This window comes from Bos indicus, chromosome 26 (assembly GCF_029378745.1).
Source record: "Bos indicus isolate NIAB-ARS_2022 breed Sahiwal x Tharparkar chromosome 26, NIAB-ARS_B.indTharparkar_mat_pri_1.0, whole genome shotgun sequence".
Lineage (NCBI taxonomy): Eukaryota > Metazoa > Chordata > Mammalia > Artiodactyla > Bovidae > Bos > Bos indicus.
The window spans coordinates 46,555,961-46,561,960 of record NC_091785.1 but is presented as its reverse complement, the minus strand read 5'-3'; positions in this window follow the sequence as shown (position 1 = coordinate 46,561,960).

Sequence of the window (6,000 nt, the reverse complement as noted above, 5' to 3'; positions counted from 1 at the left end):
CAGCACTTCCTCTACAGGTTATTTTGAAACAAATCTTAACCATATCATTTTATCTATAAAAACATCAGTATATATCACTAAAAGCTGAAATATATTTGTGAAAAAAATCTTTGTAGTACCATCCTAAAGGAAATCAGTCCTGAATATTCATTGGAAGGACTGATGTTGAAGCTGAAACTCCAATACTTTGGCCACCTGATGTGAAGAACTGACTCACTGGAACAGGCCCTGATGCTGGGAAAGATTGAAGGCAGGAGGAGAAGGGGACAACAGAGGATGAGAAGTTGGATGGCATCACCGACTCAAAGGACATGAGTTTTGAGTAGTCTCCAGGAGTTGGTGATGGACAGGGATGCCTGGCGTGCTGCAGTCACAACTGAGTGACTGAACTGAACTGAGTACCATCATCAGACTTTTTTTTTTTTTTATCAGACTTTTTAAATGAGCAATGATTCCTTCATATCAAATATCGAGAGTTTGAATTCTGCATTTTCCCATCCTTGTTTTAAGTTTTTTTTTTGTTTGAAGGTTCATATATAAGTCAATACACAGCAATTGATTTATCTCTTAAATCTTTCAAAATTCTGTCTCTGTCTCTCTTCATTGCTATTTATTTGAGCTCACCACATTTATCTAGATTTTGAACTCACCCAGGGGTCTTCCTTCTAGAAATTTACCTTATAAAAATATTTACTAGAGTTCGTCACTATTCGTATGATCTATGTATAATGGTGTTTATTGAACTCACTCAGGGGTCTGTCTTCTAGAAATGTACCTCATAAAAATATTTAGAGTTTGTCATGATGCATATAATCAATGTATAGTGGTGTTTATTGAACTCACCCGGAGTGTGTCTTCCAGAAATTTACCTCATAAAAATATTTACTAGAGTTCATCACAATGCATATAATGTATACTGCTGCTGCTACGTCACTTCAGTCGTGTTCTACTCTGTGCGACCCCATAGACGGCAGCCCACCAGGCTCCCCCATCCCTGGGATTCTCCAGGCGAGAACACTACAGTGGGTTGCCATTTCCTCCTCCAATGCATGAAAGTGAAGTCGCTCAGTCGTGTCCGACTCTTGGCGTTCCCATGGACTGCAGCCCACCAGGCTCCTCCGTCCATGGGATTTTCCAGGCAAGAGTACTGGAGTGGGTTGCCATTGCCTTCTCCAGCATATAATGTATAATGGTGTTTATTGCCAGAAAAGTGACAATAACTCAAATGAGCATCAGCTGGGAAGTGGTTAAATACAATGTAGACATGTGAATTACTTTCTAACCACATACTCACCGACAGGATTCATGATGTAATGAATGAATTTGTTACAAAGTGTGGAATACTGTGTAGTATGCTTTCTTTGTGGTAAATAAAAGTTATTTTCTAGATACAAAAAAAAAAAAAAAAAAGAAAGAAATATATTTTGAACATAAGGCCTTTTGACGTAAATATAGATGCGCATTATGTAATATATAATACATTCCTCCATTGTGTGACTTGCCTCATTGTCTTCTTAGCAGTGCTTTCTTTTCTTAATTGGGGGTTTTTCTTTTTCCTTTTTTTATGTTTATTTAGTTTTGGCCACATTCATGCAGCATGCGGGATCTTAGTTCTCCAGCCAAGGATCAGACGCGCTCCCCCACAGTGGAAGCCTGGAGTCTTAACCACTGGACCACCAGGGGAGTCCAGCAGTGCTTTTCAAAATTAAAAATTTTGAGTTTTGAGAAAGACCACTTTATAATATCTTTCTTTATGGTTCAGATAAGAAATATTTTCCTAAACCAGGGCCACGATATTTCCCCTATGTTTTCTTCTAGAAGTTTCATAGTTTCAGACTTTACATTTAAGGCTATCATTTATGCCAAGTTTTCTGTATGATATAAGTAAAGGGTCAATGCTTGCTGTTTCATATTTGAAGATCCAGATGTTTCCACACCACTTGTTGAAAAGCATGTTTCCCTCCAGAATCGCCTTTGACAAACATCTGCTGATTTTGTATATGAGGGCTTCTAGATCTAATTTTGTTTATGTCTATGTTTCTTTCAGTGTTCACTATTATTCTTATTACTGTAGCTTTATAGTACATCTTCCATCATGTACCATAAGTTTATTATTTTAAGAATTACTTTCATTACTCTAGCTTACTTGCAATTCTATATAAATTTTATAAATAGCTTTTCAATTTCTATCAAAAAAAAAACCTACTGGAATTTTGATTGAAATCAGATTGAATCTATATACTAGGTCCTAGAGAAGTGACATCTTAATAATATAAAATCTACCAATCCTAACTGGGTATATCTCTCCTTTTATTTGGCTCTTTTTAAATTTATTTCGGCAGTGTTCTGTGGTTTTCAGTGAAGAGGTCCTGTGTGTCTTGTGTTAAATTTATTCTTGAGTATGTTATGTTTTTGATTCTATCACAGTTGGGATGATGTCTTAGTTTTCTGTCTCTGTTTCTCTTTTGCATCCTTTTGACATGCTCTCTCCCCCAGAGTGTGAGTCCAATCTTGCTTTCTAAACAGTGAGATGTACTTTTCTTGCCTCAGGCCTAGAAAGCAAAAGTTTCTCAGATAATTCTAGTTTCCCCTTTAGTGGAGAATGAGATGTACAATCAATGTATTGAGTCAAAAGACACTTGAAATACTGTCTTTTATTATTTAGTTAATATACTGTTGGGTTTATTTGATCCCATTTAATTTCAGTTTTAGGTTTGCTTTTTCCTATTGATTCAATTTCAGTTTTTGAATATGTATAATACTAACTTGGTTCAAAAGTCCAACCTGTATGATATCAAAGAAGTATTATATCTTCATCTCCTCCATTATTTACCATACAATAATCATCCTTATTATCCTGTGCATTATCCTTCTGAAGGCTTTGTTTTTTGCTACTATGGGTTTTTATTTCCCCCTATCTTTAACAAATTTGCCATGATACATAAACTTAATTTTTTCCCTCTCCATTATGGTTTATTAAAGAATAGGAGAAGGGGATGACAGAAAATGAGATGGCTGGATGGCATCACCGACTCGATGGACATGAGTTTGAGTGAACTCCGGGAGTTGGTGATGGACAGGGAGGCCTGGCGTGCTGCGATTCATGGGGTCGGAAAGAGTCGGACACGACTGAGCAACTGAACTGAACTGAACTGAAGAATATTGAATATAGTTCCTCGTGCTGTATAGCAGGACCTTGCTGTTTATCCGCTTTATATCCATCCCTCCCCCAACCCCCTCCATCTTGGCAACCATTCTCTATGTTCGCGAGTCTGTCTCTGCTTACCATGACACATATACTGCTCTGCATCTTGTTTTGACCACTTTGCATATCCTGGAGATTACTTCATATAGAAGAGGATGACCTTTTCATTCATTCGTATTGCTCTATCATATTCCTTTGGGTAGACGTACCATGGTGTTGTCAACCAGCCTCCTGCTGAGGGAAATCTGGGTTGTTCCCCATCTGGAGCTATTGTAAATAATGCCATTGTTATTAACCTAGGTATGTGTTGTTCATATTTGTGGAGGTGTATTTTCCAGGCAGGTTTCCAAAAGGATTGCTGGGTCAAAGGTAAATGCATATGTAATTTTGTTAGATATTGCCTAGGTTAGAGTTTCTACTATTTTGTACCCTGTTAACAATAGTTAAGAATAGCCTCCCTCCCAAAAATGTTGATTCTCTTAGTTATGACTAGACTATATTCTGAAACTACCACAGTTTTCAAAGATTGTGGGATAAAACTCACAAATAAAGCCTGTGATGGTAAGAATTTGAGTGTGTCACCCAATAAGGTAGTGAGTGTGTGTGTGTTAGTCATTCAGTCAGGTCTGATTATTTGAGACCCCAGGGATCAAACCAGGTCTTCTGCATTGCAGGCAGACTCCTTACCGTCTGAGCCACCAGGGAAGCCCCTAAGGTAGTTAAGTTCTATTCAAATCATACAATCAGTGTTTGTTATTTTTACATAACTTCTCACTGCAATCCAAAATATGTCTCATATTTCTTGGCAGTCAAAAATATACTAGATTGGCCAAAAAGTTTGTTTGGGTTTTCTGAAAGATGGCATGGAAAATCCAAATGAACTTTTTGGCCAACCCAATAATAAGCTCAAAGAAGGCAATGGCACCCCACTCCAGTACTCTTGCCTGGAAAATCCCACAGACAGAGGAGCCTGGTAGGCTGCAGTCCATGGGGTCGCTGGGAGTTGGACACGACTGAGCGACTTCACTTTCACTTTTCACTTTCATGCATTGGAGAAGGAAATGGCAACCCACTCCAGTGTTCTTGCCTGGAGAATCCCAGGGACAGGGGAGCCTGGTGGGCTGCCGTCTATGGGGTCGCACAGAGTCAGACACGACTGAAGCGACCTAGCAGCAGCAGCGTTTGATACATGAACATACAACCACATTTACTGAAGATTGTCACATAACATTCTTCACTTTAATTTTAGTTACACATTAGTTAACTATTATGTCTAATCACACATAATCTTAGCTCCACATTAGTGTATAAATATTAATTAAGTGATGAGACATAACTTGTTGATTTGTCTCATCTTCAAAATTAATACAGTTCCTTTGCCCATTTTTTAAATCAAGTTATTTGTGTTTTGCTATTGAACTGTGTGAGTTCCTTATATGTTTTGGATATTAACCCCTAACTGAATATATGGTTTGCAAATATTTTCTCCTATTCACAGGTTGCCTTTTTGTTCTGTTGGTTGTTTTCCAGATTCATTGTTCATGATGCTGACTTTCCTTCTTACTGTGGGGAAAGAAGGAAATTGTGCACTGATATTGAGAATGACAGGCCAGGAGATGATGTGGGAAGTGCAGGCTTCTTCTGCAGTGTTAGCCAGGAGCTGGGGCTGGGGAGCTTGCAAGCCTAATGAGCAGTTCTGTAAATTCGTTGTTTCTACTAAAAAACTTTGCATTACATGAGCAGGAGTAGAGCAACCCTAAGACTTAGTGATGTATCTAATGAAGAAGTCAAAATTCTTAGAAGACAACTATGATTAGATATAAGCATAATTAGAGAAACATTTCCTCAGTTAAAAAAAAAAAGCCTGATTATATGCAGATCGAAAATGGCCACCATGTTCCAGACAGAATTAATTAGAAAATAATTACATTTCTGAACAAGATAATTAAAAGGCAGATCCTAGAAACACCTGAGATAGATGAGGTACAGTGCTCATAAGGACAGAAAACTCAGTGGATCTCAGACGTCTTTGAAAAACCAGAGTCCAGAAAACAGAGAATTGAGGCTTACATGCTCCTGGGGGAGAAGTTTTTCAAGGTCCGATTTTATACCCAGCCAAATTTTGATCATGTGCAAAAGTAACGCAATGATATCTCCAACCGTGCAAGGACTGAGATACAGTCTTTTAAAGCTCATGTTGACATATACACCCCAGCTAACAGAGAAACATGTTCTCATTAAATGCTCCAGGTTGGGGTACTTATTAAAGCACAGCTTGTGAGAGGTAAGCCAATTAAATAGACAGCTAAATGTGAATACTCACCACTAGAGTTCTAGAAAGACTGTAAATATAAGTAAACCTTTTTGAAACCAGAGGACCACACACCATAAGAAATGCATACCATGAGGAATGCATGCTACATGACTGAAATGAGAATAAATGATGATAATAATAATTATAGCTTCAAACCAAGAATATGTGGAATTCTTCCTTTTACTTGGGGCAAGATGAAACAAGAAGAAATAAATTAATTCTTGACTTTGTAATTCAAGAAATGCAGGTTTACCTGTTTCTAAGAATGCTTAAAGTTATACTCCATTAGTATTTAAAGAAAAAAAAAAAAACAGAAAATAACCAAATATAGTTAAGCCCAAGGAGAAAAATTAAACAAAGAATACAAGCATAAAATGAAACTATGTGTAAGATAGGATGAGAGAAATGAAGTGAAAATTATCCTTTGTGGCAAGAAATGAAATGCTTTAATGAAAATTATTAAACATGTTCTATGGCTTGG